At 29.3% G+C, this 18009-nt stretch overlaps 1 protein-coding gene across 4 annotated transcripts in view; it reads right to left on the reverse strand.

Moving 5' to 3' along the window:
• The window catches only part of LOC142328852 (RNA-binding protein Raly), a 938200-nt gene extending 928781 nt beyond the window's left edge, over positions 1-9419 (reverse strand). For 2 of the 4 annotated variants that reach the window (XM_075372956.1, XM_075372952.1), the window contains exon 1: positions 9306-9419. The gene's annotated coding sequence lies outside the window, so the exon portion shown is untranslated. The remainder of the gene's footprint in view (positions 1-9305) is intronic. The other 2 variants (XM_075372958.1, XM_075372955.1) reach the window with 1 other exon arrangement.
• Between the last annotated feature and the right edge of the window lie 8590 nt (positions 9420-18009).

Raw genomic sequence — 18009 nt, forward strand, 5'->3', positions numbered from 1 at the left:
AAGAAGAAAGATGAGGAAGCTCGTCAAGAAGAAACCGCTCGCTGACGACGGCTTGTCGTAGGTGGAATTTCCACCTACGAAATAAAAGAGCTAACCGGTGAACTGACCTGCCGTGCCGGACATACAGCCGGCGGACGGGGAGGCGAGCTAGAGTAAAGGACACTCCTCTGGCGCGAGTCAAACTTGATTGTAGATCCGTTCCAGAGGAGTAGGTGGAAATATAAAAAAAAAAAAAAAAAAAAAAAAAAAAAAAAAAAAAAAATAGTAATCCCGATCGTCGATTTCATTTTTAATTGTTTTTATATCTCTTTTTCAAAGATTTGATGTTCTGTTTATATTAGTGTAAGTTTTCTAGAAGATTTACGACATCGGTATATTTATTTGAAGATCGTTTTTATTATGGGTATCGTAAAGTAGCGTTTACATTGTGAACTGTTATACAGTATTATTTGCATCTTTATGTTCCAACCTCAACGTGAAGTTAAATTTTTACTTCTAAAGAATTCAATACTTTTGAAATAATTTTATTTAAGTTTTTCAGAATTTTTTATATTATTTTTACGACTAGAAAATATTACTATCTTTATTTCTATTTATTTTTTAATTACCGATTTAACTTTTTTTAGGTAATCCTAATTACAGTAGTTTTAGTTATTATACTGAATTTCAATTACTAATGAAAGAATTTATTTAAGCCTTTTAAATAACAGTTTTTTTTCTTCTCCGAACACAATTACAATTCTGCTTAATACCACCGAAAACGAATAAAAAGCATTTAACAAATAAAAAATAAAACAGAGTACGTTTGCTTTAAAGGCTGCATTTTATCAACGGTAGTAAATATTTGTCTTTCTAAAAGCAGTTAAATAATTTTGTTAACCGTTCTGTAAAAATTAAAAATTAATTTATAAATAAGATTAACGGATTGTTATTTTAATGTTCAGTAAATTATTTTTTTATTTTAAAAACGTTATTATTAGTTAATTAAAATATTTAATGTTAATTTAAAAGCTTTCCCTAACCAGATCAAAAGTTTCAATGCATGTTTATGTATACACTTGCATTTAATGTTTAACAGGTAAATACAGATTTCGTTCGGAATTGGTAATGGATACGACAAAGTTTGTTTATCTTTGCACTAATAAATTCATTCTCACGTTTTGCATAAATATGAATACGTATACTTTTTTTTTTTCTTTTTTTTTCTTAAATAAAAATTTTAAATAATAAATTGACATACATGTTATGCAGATTTGATTGCTTAGAACTAAAATCCAAAGGCATTCATCGGGAAACGGTTTTCTCGTCAAACTTTACATTAAAATCGCATATCAGATGTCCACCTTCCTATTTAAAAAAAAAAAAAAGTTTGATTCAATATGACGGAAAAAATCTCGCCGTAAAGTAGTAATTTTATAACTATATAGATCCGCACGGTTTCTACCTAGTATTCCTTACTTTTGAAATATGAAGCATTTTTTTAAACTGCAATATCGTTTTATATATATATATATATATATATATATATATATATATGTATACGGTTTTTTCCCCGTTAACATTTGAGAATGTTCAATAACAGATTCTTTTTTGCCTATAATGATGAACAGTGCATTAAATTAACAGCGAATGTTTCGATTAAAACATACTACAAAAATTGCGATATTTTTATAGCTGTACAACGATTATTTCCACGCCACTTCAATATGCACTAAGATAGGGTACCATCAACCTGTTTCATTAAAATTTGGTTGCAGAATTTTGAAGAAATTAAATCGGTGTTAAACGAGAAGCCTCCTGGTAAACAAAGGAATGTCCCTAAAACTCTCTAAAAAAACGTAACACTAAGAAGCCCCAAACAATCTATCCTCATCGTTCAGTTTTATTTGGCTTGTCGAACATCAGCGTTCGAAAGATTAAATTCTGTAAGATTCAAATCATCGACCTTTGAATCTTACAGAAAAAAACGAAGACATTGTACACTAAATCACTTTTCCACATATGTGAGTATCAAACAACGCGTCAAGAATTGCTACATAGAACAAAGACGTCGTACGGTGTTGAATTGCATCCTCTGAAATATTCGGTCCATATTTCTTTGACGACAATGATGGGAGTGCTGCTACGATTGGAGTACAAAAACCCCAAATCGGAATGGGCCCAGAAGATATTATAATATCCAAAAGAACAAAAGTTTATTTTCCCAGAACAATATTAGTTCCAGTATATTTAATTTCCAATGGTAAATTAGTCGACAAAAGAAATAGGTTTTTTTTTACCGACAGAAAAATGTTTTGCATAGCTTCCGTACCCTCTTGCTCCTTTTGTATCTTCGTTAAAAATGCACATAAAGTCGGATGATGCCGTCCAACAACAACAACTTGAAAACGGTTGTGTCATTCCTTAGAAGAATTCTTTCTCCTCGTAAAATATTGAAGCATAGGGTCGTATTGATTCCATAACTTTGGAGGATATCATACCGGAACGGCTCTTCTTCTTCCTTGAGCACTATTATCGCGGACGTATGTGAACTCAAAATAATCAGCTATGGGAAGGAATTTCTCTGGAACCTTATCGTCATGCGTACGTCATCTTTGTATTTACTTTTATACTTGGATCATCTTGATCGCTCTACCGTTCTTGTAGCCCTTTAGACTATATGCGTCTAATTCTAGTAGTAACAACACTTAATAATTTCGAGTTCGAAATCTAACATAATAAACGGTGGCAGAGCAGCAGCTATTCCCAAAGTTTGCGTCGATAACATAACAGTCTCGAATACTTTGGAGTACACTCTTTTTTATTTTCCAAAAGTGAATAAACAAAAGACCAGAAATAATTTTTCCTCGACTTTAAACGACTTGAACAACGAAATCCGCAATAGCAAATAATTGAATGCCCTATCATCGAAGCAAATGCGTGATGAAATAAAGCCCTTAAATTTTCTGAAGCAGAAAATATCAAAATTCTACCGCACGGTTGAGTACATAAGAATAATATAGTAAAAATGTTTCTCCGACCGTGTTTACGAAATCGGTTTAGAATTTCGCAAATATTCTGAATGTTTTGAGGATTGGGAGCATCGTTTATAAACCTTCCCGCCGAACACGTTTCCTGATATTTTCGCGGTCCGGGAGCTCAGCCGATACGATTGGAAAATCAAAAAGCACAGAAACATTAAGTCAACCCAAAAACTTGGGATCGATCGCTCAACTATGTAATCGATAAGTTCACAATTAAATGATTATTTCCAGACCGCTTTATCTCCAGGCGCGGCAATATTCCTTGATTCAAGAGGTAACTGGATCTCACAGCATGCGATTTTTTTCTCGTGGAATATTTGACGATTAAGGAGTACAGTGCTCCACCGACTGAAAGGAAAACTCACTCGAAGGAAAAATTCACTTTGAGTAATAGCAATTACTCAAGACATCGTAAAAATTCGACTTGAAAAATGTATTAATCGAAACGGTAACCGTCTTCAAACTATTCTGAACATCGGGCCATTTTAAAATCGTTTTATTTTTGTTATTTTATAAATAATAATTAAATGTTTTATCCGTCGATAAGTGATTGAATTCTTTATTCGTAGTTAATCTACAACACTTCTTTATAGGTAAGCAACTGTATGCGTATTTTATTTGTAAAATAAATTTATAATGTTTGTAATTTATAATCTCTAGCTCTTCTGAATGTTTTCAGGTGTAATTTATAATTTAAGTTTGTTTGAAGTAAAAGTACAGCCGCTAACAAAATATAAATCTTTTAGTACACTAAATTACCGTGATTATTAAAAATGTTATAATATGAAATCTTAATTTTTGATCGTACAATTTTCTAACGGTTTATTAAGATACAGAGGTGAGATTATTTCTAGAAATTATAAGTAAAATAAACTATCGCACCGTGATAAACCGTAAAAGATTATGAATTTATACATGTTATCATAAGTTGATTCTTTTGCAAATAATAATGAAAGATAGCTAAAAACGCAACTGAGAGAATAAGCAATCTTTAATTACTGGTTGTAACTTAATTTGATTTCTCCCCTTCATATCATAAATATGTACATATATATATATATATATATATATATATATACGTATACGTATCTGAAACATCCTACTTTAGTTAAATCATATATTTTATTTTATAAGCTTCCTAGATCTACGTAGCTAATACAAATTTTTATTTTATATACGGTTCGTGAGGTTGTAAGAAAGCACAGTGTTAAATACCAACAACGTACAGAAAATCACGTCAACCACGTAGCGATCAATCTGCTTGATAAGAGTGGGGACGTCCGAAGGTTAAAACGTCTCCATGCGCTTGACTAAGGGGTTACTGAATGACAGTTTGCAGTTACCGTCACAAAATCTAGTGATATTTTTGTTTACTTCTTTATTTATTTTTCACTTGATTAATTTTGTTTTTTTTTTTTTTTAATTTGTTAATTGAGTTTTAAACCTATTTAATAGTGTTGGCAGATATATATACATATTTACTAATGAACTTTAAGATTACCGCTTACTGATAACTATTATTACGATGGGAATTCCTTAAGAAACCCCATTAAACCCCAACGCATTAAAATTTCCCGATTTCTCATCTCCTTATTTTCTCAGCAAGAACCTGACAACAAGTATAGAAGCCGTAATTTTGTAAATCGAGGAAGAAAATATAAAAGGTAAGGAAAAAAGATACGCTTCTGCTCTGGAACATTACTTAACAAATTTTTTACATCGATCAGCCTTATTATATGTTTTTATTACAAAATCTTGAAGTTAAATCTTTCTGTAGGAATATTCGAGTTTAGAATTATAACGGTAAGTCCAAACGAAGTTAAAATTTGTTCAGACTCCCGTTCTAGATACTTAGTACTTACAGTAACACTCGCCGATAATTGAGTACCATGTAAAAGGATCTTAGAAGAGGTTGAAAACCGTCTCAATTTGTAAAATTATGTTCCTTATGGCATAAGTAAATGCGTAGAAACAAAAAAATAACTGCAAAAATTCACACGGGTTTCAATAAATGTTTTTAATATTACATTATATTTGGACGATTTTCATATAACCGTAAACCAGAAATAGGATTAGCTGTAGTTAATTCTAAATCTACTTAATTTTTTCTTAAAGACGTTATAACAAATTAGTGAGCGAAGATTTGTTAATTTAATAACCTATCTTTATTAAGGTAATAAAAACTATATCGATGTTGAACGGATAAAATCTACACCTATTTAATCATAGAACGCATTTATTTTACGAAGAAAAAGTATTTTAAAAATTAGTTTTTAATCGATGCCAATGTATCATATTATCGTACTCAACTTATAGTATCTTTAATAAACGTAAATTTAATTAAAAAGAGTTCCAGTTATTTTTTTAGTTATATAAAATAAATATGTATAACATAATAAAATCTAATTCCACTGAATATTTTATTAGATCAAAAAATAAACCAAACAACCAAAGTACAGGTATATTTTAAATTAACTAAAGTATTCAAACGTTAGATCACCCGGTGCAAATTGGTAGCGTATGAAAAGATGCCATGCCTGACCGGTATTCGAACCCGGGACCCCATGAAAGACACTGCCTACTCAGCCAACGAGGTTGTCTTCCAAATGTGTTTCTCTTGATATATTCAAAAAGAAAAATCACTTATCCAAAGCAATAACAGACTCATCCATCAACCCAGACAAACATTTTTTTCGTGGTAAAATTTGTACAATATTTCATCTGCGAGAAAAGGATCTTATGCTGTTTAAATAAATTACCAATCCATTAAAAATTCTCAACAAATTTATTTTTAAAAAATTCATAAATCCTTCTAAGAAACAGTATATTTCTCTGTCGAAATGATTTTTTTTTAATATTATTATAATATTAAATAATAATAATAATTAGATATTTTATTTTTTTTTACTTTTATTCCAAAATCAAAGGTACAAACGACTGGTTTTGGGGGTTTTTTAATGAATTAATTACCACAAAAATTTACTGAGAAGCTCGTACACGGATATATGGAAATGAAATTTTGTAGCATATGAAAAATGCCATTCCTAAAACGGATTCGAACCCGTGATCCCAGGATGAAAGACCGAGACGCTACCTGTCCACCACACAGATCGGCCGAGTTATTATTTTTCAGTATTTAGTTAATGATAAGCGATAATGATAAATGAACGTTTAGATTTTATGTAATTTTTTTAACCCTTTTTGTGGATCTTTTCTCCAATTTACAAAATAAGTAGCCTACTTATGTATATGCAACTGAGGTATTTATTAAATATTTAATTATCAGTATATTCGTTTTAAAGTTAAGTTAAAATTTACGTACAGTTATTTGAACAGAAGAAACAAAGGCAAATCTTTTCTTGTTGACATGTTAAAATTACTAATAAAAATTAAGTTTAATTTAAAATCGTATAAATATTTCTTTGAACAATTTTTCCTGCAAACAGATGTTACAACTAACGTAAAATGTGGGATTAAAAATATTAAAATTGTGCTATATTTATATAGAATATGCCGTGTTAATTTATGAAAAATATATTTCAAATGATACGTTCGCAGTTTAAAATAGAAATAAAAAAATTTGATTAACCTGTAACCTAATTTCTATGATATTGTAAATAAAGTACGGTAATAATATTACACTATTATAGCGACGTTATGTATTTATCGCTACTGGGACATGTTTTATTGATAATTCAGACAAATTATCTAATCTTTTTTGGCATGTCTATTTTGAAATAAAGGCGAAAGGTTGCATATAATTCGTTCTAGTAAATTTTTTCCCCAGCAGGATGAATATTATCTCGGTTTAAAAAAAATACAGCTGAAGGAAAGTTGCGTGAATTACGTTTTAAAAAATATCAAAGCATTTTTTTTGGAATATATGTATGTTAAAAAAATCAGTTCTTTTTTCAAGGCTTTTGCGTTATCATCGCCCTGACACAATATTTTGTAAAAAAAATTTTAAAAACACAAAATTTAATTAAAAAAACTAAAACCTAGCAACGTAAAAATACATCTTATAATGAAAAAGCGTTTAGTGTACACTAAAATCGATTAAAATAAAATTAAAATAATAAAATTACCATATGCTTTACGGCAAAACGGACGGCCCTAATTTCTGTTTTATTATTTTTATTATAATTCATTACAGTAAAATCTACATTTATTAACTGAAAATAGTTTTATTCAACCGAAAGAAAAAATTTACCTTAAAATTACGTATTACAACTTCATGTACCGTTTGACATTTAAAGATTTTATATCCAGAATTTTAATATTTTATTTGATATAAATATTTTTTAACGATTTGAAGAACACATAATTTTCGAACCAATAGTTTTTTTTTTTTTAATTTACTGAGAAGGAGATTTATACATCCGTAAATTATTCTAATAAAATCCACTTTTTCACATTTCTGTGTACATATATTATTAGCACATACTAAACATTAAATCGCATTTAAATTTTATAGTTTTCAGTTCTGCAAAAGACTGTTATAAGAAAAAACTACAGTATTTTATTTAAACGGAAGATAGTAATTCTATTGTTGATGCAGCACAAAATGTGAATTAAAAAAAAAAAAAAACATGAAATAATTACTAGTTATCTTCGCGAGAATAACAATAATAATAGTTTTTATTAATTCGCGGGAATATTTTTATTTATTGTACGTTTTTTAAATGTAAGCAACTTCAAGTAAAGATGCTAAATTTTACCGTATTTTTAAGTAGACCTAAATACAAAAAATGAATATGTAGGATCGCCTTACGTTAAGCTGCGTATACATATCTTTAAGCATACATTTACACATTTGTGGTTTAATTTTTTTAATTTACTGAGAAGCAGATTTATACATCCGTAAATTATAATAATGAAATCCACTCCGTTATAAATTAGTACTCAGCCTTCCTATCCTCTGCATAGTATCGCGATTTATATTGCTTTTAATAGCGAGGTATTTTTCTATAAATTCACAGACATACTTCTATATTTTTTCCGTAATTTTTAATATAAATGATAAAATACTACATTCTAAATAACAATTTATATTATATATTTAATTCTTGCGTAGAAAAAACCTATTTGGTTTTCTATGCCTAATTATTTAATTCGGGTGACATCATGAATTATACTAAAAATTTTAAAATTATGGCTTGTTATTGAATAATTTTAACGATTAAGTGATTAGAAAATATCCACGATTTATCCTATGACTTGTCTACGTTAAAAATACGTCGACTAGTTTTGTTTTATCTTCCCATAATAACTCTTCTTTGGAATGCTAAGTTATTAAATTAATTGTAAAAAAGCGAAAACAATAGTAGTAGAAAACTATTTCTTACTTTTCAGAAAACAGTTTTTTTATTATTAAATTGTAACTAAGAAAACTTGACGGCAAAAAATTATTTATTTACGTAAATATAAATTATTTCAAATTTTGTATTATATATGATTTTTTTATTTCCTGATTTATCTGGAAATACAACGGAAAAATATGGAAGAGAACTCAGTTCCCTTTGTTTCCAACATAGAGTAAAAATTTTTGAAAAAAAGCAAACGAAAAAATCTATATGAAATTATTCTAATGAACGATTCCATTTTAATATTTTCAACCACTCAGCAGAAAGTACGTTTTATTTCATTCACGTGGTTGGAATATATTTTTACAATTCTGCAAATAATTTTTTTCACAGTCACCCGTAATTAAAATGTAAATAAAACTGTTATGTCTTTATAAAAACAATAAAATGATGTTAAGTATTATTGAATATTTTAATTACCCTGATTTATTTCGTTTTTTATAAGCTAATTTTAAAAAAATGTTTTTTTTTTAGTGATCTACTGGCTTATTTTATATAGATTTACATTTGATAAATGTGTAATATTATTTTATTTTATACGCGGTAAAATAATTTTTCTCATAATTACAATATATTTTATTTTGTGCGCTTTTACACTTAATAATTAATATTCATATTTTTTTTCTAATCTAAAACTGTTGGTACATTGTAGAAATATTACGTGTTATTTTTATTTACTTAGTTACTTTTTGTTTCTTACTTGATTTATAGTATACAACTGTCTGCTTTCTTATCGCAAAAATTGTTTCTAATTACCTGCTTATATTCACTTTTTTGCATTTAAAAGTAAGCTAATTTTTTCTGCAATTCTTAATCATTTTTTTCATTTATCAAATAAAAACGTTCTGTTTATCTATACTAAAATCCATCTATAAAAAAAAAAAAATAGCAACACGTAATTAAAAATAATTATTTTTACCTTAAATAAATTACGTAGCGAAAATTTACAACTGCTGCGTAAGTTAAACGAGAGGAGAGAAATTCACACCGAAGAGTTGTCCGACCGAAGAAGCGTCGGCTGTGACTGAAGCGGTAAAACGGTTACAGGCGTCGTGACGCCACCAGCACTATCGTAAGTTACGACGCTTGCGCACCTAAAATGTGGGTGGAGTCTTTTACTACACATCCGTCCATCAAAACATAACCACTATTACAGCCTCCAATGAGATTATTCTTTGTTTATGATAGACAATTTTGTACCCTAGTTTTATCGAACGATTGTTTCCAATATTATATACACATTGAATCCGTCTGATTGACTACGTCTAACTACATATGCACGCGCGCACGTGTGTGTGTACATTATGTAATTACAATATGTATGAATATATGAGAAGGATTATTTTAAACCAATTATTATATGGTTATATTAAACCTCCGATGTTGTTATCCATAATTAGCGGCTAATATTTCACTATATGTCATTTTCAATCCAGCTGTATTTTGTGTTATTAATGCTATACACAAAATCTTTTTGTTTGTTTCAATAGCATTTACAATATTAAACGTAAATATTAAATTTAAAGAAGCTTAAGTTAACACTACTTAAAATCAACTTAATTTAAAACGAATTACAAAACGATAATCTTTTTAATTTTTTTTTTTTTTTTTTTTTTTTTTTTTTTTTTTTTTTTTTTTTTTTTTTTTTTTTTTTTTTTTTGAGTAATCATTTCGTTTAATTTCTTACCTTTTTCTTTGGTAATGTTTATAATCTATAATTTCATTTTTTAAAGGATAGATGAAATAAAGATCACATCCAAAAAACAATCGGCTTATATTAAACTTAGATTTAGGAATTTGTGAGAATTTGTTTTATATTTTAATGGAGTATGAAAGAGGATAATAAGACCAGAAAATGAAACATACTAGGATTTTGAGATGCGTTACAAGTAATATTATTTCGGCTGATAACCTATTACAAGAAGAGGTTTTAAGACCTATTATTTTTAAGAGCGTAGAAGTATGTTGCACAATCTTATAAAAAGATGCCAAGACTAGTGGACTAGATTTTAAATCATCCAAGGTCAGTAAATTTGATTCTATAAAGAAGTTTACAATGTAAAATTAATAAAGGAAACGCAAAGATTTGATACACAAAATAGATAAATCGATTATTTATTACGCATCAGATCAGTAAATTATTGAAAAACAAAAACCCTATTCGCTAAACAAAATTAATAAGAATTATTTATTACTTATACAGTAGGCAAAATATATGCTCTTCTCTACAGATTTGATTTTTAGCGGTTTAATGTTAAAAGTGAAAGATAAAATTTGTCCAGGCCTGAAAAAGATCTTCAAATTTCATACTCTGATTTCTTAAAGGAAATAACAGATACATATCAAGAACACCACTATCATACATCACGCACCATACATCGACCTGGTAGTGCTTGCAAAAATCTAATTTTGACTTTCTAACACGTCACTTTTAACCCGTGAAAAAGTACCCAAAAACCCAGTGTTTTGCCTCTTACTCCGGTTCCTGTTAACCGATTCGCTTGAAAATCAGTAGGGCTCTATTCCCGATAGGTTTACATCATCCCGCCAAGTTTCGTCAAAATCGGTTGAGATTTGCGTCCGGTAGAGCGGATAAAAATATTTTATACATGCACATGTATATAAATATTTCAGAATCCAAAACGTAAAGATAAGTACGCAGTAGCGATTTCCACAAATTCTTTGGAAATCGGCTAAAAATTCTGTAGCGGGAGGTGGAAAGTAGGTTATGTATGAGAAATATAACGGATTGATTTTATACATTTGGAATGTATGTTTATACATTTCTATACTTATAAAATTTAAATACATTTTATTATAGATCCAAATAATTTTTTGTATATTTTTAAATTGTTCGTATAATTTATAGCTGTTTTCTTATTGTTACTTTACTTCGTAAATAAATATCTAAGTGATTTTTGACCGAATGAAATTATAAAATTGCTCGAATAAGAATTTCTACCGCTATTCTCTAGCTATGATAGTTCATTTTACACGTACGTAATGAGCATTGCTTTGATTTGAATTTATTAAATTCCTTTATCTTTATTTGCTAATAGAGTTTAAGATATTAGAGATTTTGTATTGTACATTTCGTGTTTAGACTGTGGTAACCGGTAAGAATTTTGGTTACATAAAAAAATTGATGAATGTATGTAAAATATTATGTAACAATAATTCTGATTGTTATTGCTGTTTTTACTATGCGTTTGTGTGCATTTTCATTATACTAATAACACCGTACAAGTTACTACTTGTATAAGTTACAATTTAACCTATTTATATGTAAATCGTTTTGAAAGTTATTACTTATTATATCTGACTACTTAGTTTCGTCCGAATATAGAAATATTCTCATATTTTCAAATAATTTATACAACATTTTAAAACTTCCTAAAAATAACAAAGATTTTATTTTAATGAATGCAAATTACTATATTTTCTATTGTTTTTTTGTGTGTTTTTTTTACCAGACGTTGCTATATAATATTTCTCACAATTATTCTAAATTAAGCTTGGCTTTTAATTTTTAAGCAAATTAGAAATTACCTGTATAATATTACAAATGCTAATTACGTACGATAGTTTTTAAACGTTTCATCGTGGAGGTAGATTGGTTTCTATGGAAATATGTTTTTAAATAAAAAAATTAAAAATAAGTTACATTCTATACGTCAAGATTTTAACTGTATTCAATAATTATAACTGGTACTCCCGTAGAAGAATAATGTGTGTGTGTTGTGTGTGTGTGTGTTTAAAAATTCGTATAATATCCAAATACAAAAAACTCGAACCAGTAAGAAGTTACGAACAAATTAACTGTCGCTCAAATATTTCTAACAAGCGTAATGCCCTCACAAACATCTTCAACGTCTAAAGAATATCTACCGATGATTAATAAAAAAAGTGAAATGCACAATTTTTTTTTATTTATAAGATACAATGCTCTAGTATTCGTTTATCTGGGACACGTGCCTTATAGACACTCAAGGTATAGCGAGCAATCTAATGCGCATTAAAGACTGTAGAAGTGAGGGGAGTGAATTCCATTAAAAAATCAAGTTGCCTGGGACATCTCGTAAAATAAACCTTCTAACCTTGTTAACTCTCTACCTCAAGGCAAAATCTGCTCGAGACAAATAAGGGAAAACGTTCAAAGCTATGATTAATTAAAGGCATATTTTTTACTGGGTAAAAAAAAAAAGCAATTAGTCGTGAATTAAATACTAACAAAATATAAAATTTTACTAAAAAAAAAAATAACCAAAAGTAAAATGATTTAAAAACTGAGTAAATTAGAAAACATAAAATAATTAAGCGAGTCTAGAAAATCGATGAAGATAACTAACAGGCAGAAGGGGGAAAAGAAAAGATAAACTTATCGATGATTGTTTGATTCTCTAACTGATTAATTACTTTGTTTAAGCTACTGAAATATTAGGCCTTATTTGTTTTCTCTTACATTTAATTAGTAAAATCTACAATTAATTACATCATCATCATAATTACGTACCATTAGTTTTTGTACACCATTATCCCTATACAAGCGGATAAAAAAATTTAAAGACAATCGAATTCGTTAACCGACGAACATAGTTCTGGACGTCCAACTGACAACTACGGAAAGATTTGTTATCGGTAGGCATAAATAAGCCGATTCAGACACGGAACAAAAAAAAACGGTGAAGATATTGCAATCCGATAAGTAAATTAATTTTTTTTAAATGAAAGTTCAATCTTTACTATTCGTAAAATTAATCGACGCTAATTAAGCTTTTTACTTTTGCAGACAAAGTTCCTCTGGTGTTTTCACCTTTTAAATAAAAAAATTTTAATAAAGATTGAACAGTCATTTTAAAAAATTAATTTACTAATCAGATTACGATATCTTCACTTTTTTTGTCGGTTGATAAATGTAGCCGCAACCTGTTTTTTAGTAAAGTATAATTGATGAATTTTAAAGCCGTCTAATTATTTTAAAAATTTAATTTACTTTATGTTCATAAAGTAAAAATAATAATACTCAGGGTCTATTTGTAATTATTTTTACAGTATGGAATTTTATTCTAATGAAATTTAAATTACTTAAATAATTACAGTATTACCGATATTATTTCACCAATTATATAATAAAAATACACGCAAATGTACGCACGTGTGCATGCATACACGCTTTACGTTTTGTTATAAAAGGGAGAAGGGGCGTTGCAGCAGAGGAATAGGAACACACATACAACATCGACTTGCAATACATTATATGCGATGATTTTAACCATCTACATTGCCACTCAAATTAAATTGGTATCGTCAAAGCGTCACGGCTCCGGATAGTGAATAGAGAGGTGTGTTATCACTATAAAGAGATAAGCATTGAATAACAGTCACTGTCCGGTTTGCAATTGGTAAATTTACACGTTCAAACAGTGTTTTGTAGGGCACATTCATTGTAAATGTCGAAAACACTCGTTCAATCAATCGACTAGGTAGGCTACTGTATTGTGTTTTTGCTTCTTCTTTATTATTTTGATGAACGATATTCAAAGTTTGTACGATATTCATACAAATGATCCCGCAGTTATTTACAAATCGAGCTATCGACAATATTTGTTCTCTCGTACAAATATATTGTTTTAAAGTAATGAAATTAATTATTTCTTTTAATAAGAATAGATATCAAACGGTTTTTTAATGTTAAAATTATAAAAACGTTTACTACATTTTACAAAAACATTTTTTTTACGACAAAGAATAATCCTTTCGTTGTACGCTCGATCATTAAACCGCTCCGGGGTTAGATGTCTTACATCCCTCCCAGGATAATACTATTCTTTTACGATCAAAAAATACCCTATACCTTCTCAAATTCAAAACTGAAGTGCTTACTCGTTATACTTTTTCCGAATACGTATACTCCAAGATATATTACATAAAAAGGGTGATTGTCAATCTACTGATATTCGTACAAAACATCTGGACAGTTAAACCATTTTCTGGTTGATAGTTTGGATTTCAGTCGTATAGATGAATAGTGGATGCTGTAAGTTCATTTATTTCAGGTACCTACTCTTTCCTTCATAGTGTCGTGTGTTCGCGGACCGACAAGTATATTAAGAAACAGCGCATGAAAAATTTCTTACAAATGCAGTTAATTAATCTTAAATAATCTATAACGTACAAAATAGTAAATCAAATTAAAAACAAAATTAATTTAATAACAATTAAATTATAAATATCAAAATGCACTTATAATTTACTATACGCTTTATAATGATTAATAGAAATTAATTTTGTATTAACAATAAGGTAACATTACAAAAATCTACATCTACAATTCATACGATTCATTATCTGCAAGTATTATTTATTTTTACTGTTTATAAAAGAACTGCCCTGTACTTTATGAATCGATAGATAATGTCACATTTACTCCTGTTCATAAATAACAGCTTCTTGTTTTCAACCGCTGTCTAAAATGGAATACTCGTGACGCGCTCATCACTCGTTTGTTATCAAACACGTACTGTGATCGCTTTTATCGCACGCTGCACCTGGTTCAACTCAAACTTGAAAAACTGTTACTCCGCTGGTCGCCGGCAGTATTTATTTCTTCTGATCTGTAGTAACAGTACCAGTCCCCATCTCTTGATCGTTCAAGCGTAATAATGTCCATTATCCGCACCTTCTACGCTTTTCTATTAGTATTTTTCTAGGAAGAATTCCTTTGTCGTTTCTTCTAGATTCTTCTTTTTTATTTTCTCTCTTTCCTCTTTTTGGAAGCTTCTCTACAGTTACAATAGTTTCTGAAGTCGACGGATGCTTTCTTCGACTTTACCAAGCCTCCGACAAGTCGGGTACGAGTTGTTAAGGAAATCGCGTTGTTGCGGCGAATAGAGTATATAGTTCTGTGTACGAATGATTTCCATCATATCTTAGAACAGATTCCAGTACCTTGTACTGATTGTGAAAGATGAAGATATTCTAAGGGCCGATTCGGTCAAACGTAAATAAAATAACGTCTGGTGTTTCGCATCATATCTATTTTAGGGTCCCTACTTTTTCTCATCTTTTCAGCGATGATCTCTGCAATATTAAAGACACGAAGACGGCTCTCTACGTGGACGATTCTAATTTCTTGTTTCAACTTCCTGTAATGATACTCTGATCGTTTTAAAGGTGCTTTCAAAATTACCGCTGATTTGAGCTACGCAAACGGTTTGAGAATTATTAAAAAAACATAATTTTATCGCCTTTTAATATCAAAAGTACACCGTCCAATCCACCAGTTAATTTCTTTATAGATTCGGATATCATAAAAACATGAAATAAAAATAAATTTCTTAGTTCAATAATTGACGCCTCCTTGTCTTGAGAGATTCAAGTAAACGGATTTCTAGAAATATTTAACACTGCTCGTTTTATTTTGAAAAAGTAGCCTGTTTTAGTAAATTTTGAGGATTTAATGCGGCGAACTTCGCTCGTATGAAGTTCATATACTATTTTCGGATGATTCTCATCTGCGCGTTCATTTATTCTGGGAAGAGAAGCGCATAAACCGCTGAATATTCCTAAAACCGGACGTCATTTTAAAAATAATTAAATCCTATTATTATCGCGATCATTTATTATAATGAAGGTTTTATTGCTATGTACGCAAAAATTTGTGAAGAAGTGGAAAGCGGATGTAGTACAACTTATAGCAGTTTCTATGTTGAATACTGTTTACCTTTCTTAGCTTCATTTCTTTATCACATATTGACGCGTTCCGGAACCACTCCGTTGTCAAAACTTATTGTACTAGTACTTTTTAAATTTCTGTAATCTTTATATAGCGTTTTGTCAACGCCTTTCCCTATATTTGAGTCGTGCCTTATCTCGCCTTCTTCTTGTTTTATTAATGGCTATACATATCTTTTCATTTTATTTGTCTAAAACAGGAAATAATTTAACGGGAATTGTGATAAAAGAATGAAGCTAAGAAAAATAAATAGTACTCGACGTAGAATAATTATTTTAACGGCAACAATTTTAATTATAACACCTGTTGTAGATGTATTATCCGTTTTTTTGCAGTATCGAACTACTTTTTATGAGCATCTCGAGATTAGGTTGGAAAACGTTTTGATATAATCTTCTTGCCGGGCTAAATAATAAGGTCATCAAAAAACAATTTTGTCATAAAAAAAAATTGTTAGAGATCGGCCGTCAAATTGTTTTTATAGTTTTAATATGAATTTTGAAAAAGTATTTTTAAAAGTTCAGTATTTAAACATTTAGCTGAAAATATAAACTGTAAATATTAACATAAAAAATATATTAAGTGTAGGTTATGTCCTGCAATTTTTTTTAATTCTGATTGTTACGATCGAGTTAATAATAATTGTATATTCGTATGATATATATATTATTCGTATGATCGTCTACTTTTATACTATTGTATAAAAGTAGACGATCAGATATACATTAATAAATAAATAAATACAACATGCCAGCCATATAAAATATAGTGGTACCTAACTTTACAAACGATGTTTTCACCTCATAAAATAACTGTATAATGAGTACTTTTACCCAATACCGGCGCCTGTGATTGTCGATTTTAAACCAATTTATTAGGTTCGCTAATCGATTAAATACCTTGAACGGGAACGATAAGATAGAGTAAGTTTCCTAATCACAACGATTTAAACTCAACTCAGTACCTGTATCTAATGTATTGCAGCCGGTGACCTTGAGTTGATTCTGTGCATTACGTGAAAGAAGTTCAGTTGATTTCGCTACCGACATTTAACATGAAATTTTGAAATTTTCCGACTAACGAACACGATGCTATTGAGTTCCTGAAAGCGTGTGGCATTCTATCGGGTAACTCGGTATCACCGTGAAACGGGTACGGGTCCGAATACAGTAGTCGACTTGAGTAATTTCATTACAGAAGTGCGTGCGTAAATTATATGAAAAAATCATGCCGGTCGCTTCTACCCAACAAGGGGTTTTCGGTGGTATTTGTAGTGTTAACTACAAATAACACTGTTAAATCGGTTAAAAATGTCGCATGCCGATTACATACGTCATTTTTACGTAGATGCGTAGAACACATGCAGATAAATTACAAAGTAAACATACTTCTCTCTCTTTCTCTCCGTCTCTCTCTATCGCGCTCTCTGTTTTTCATCTTTTATAAAAAAAGAACACGTTTTTTGAAATTGTCAACAAACATAAATATGCGATCAAACATGTAGGATTTCAGAATATCTTTTAGATAAAAGGTTTACAGTTCTAATTATATTAAACATACACAGTTATTAACTGTAAAACCAATTATTATTTTAGGAACGTAACTTTTGTTTTTAGTAAAAAGAATAAAATGTATATTAATTCATCTAGTTCTTTTAAAAGAATCTCCCTTACTTCATCAAGAAATATTTTTAAAAATAAGTATTTTCGAAAGATACATACATCATTAGAATATTTATATTTCAAAATATAAGAAACTAAATTCATTTCAGGCGACAAGCCGAATCAAAAATTCTCTTTTCGATAAATAAATGTCACATTCAGATATTTAAATTGTAAAGCGCTTTTATTGAATTTTACAATAATTTAAAACGTCATGTCAATACATC

Source organism: Lycorma delicatula, chromosome 8 (assembly GCF_047948215.1).
Source record: "Lycorma delicatula isolate Av1 chromosome 8, ASM4794821v1, whole genome shotgun sequence".
Taxonomy (NCBI): Eukaryota; Metazoa; Arthropoda; class Insecta; order Hemiptera; family Fulgoridae; genus Lycorma; species Lycorma delicatula.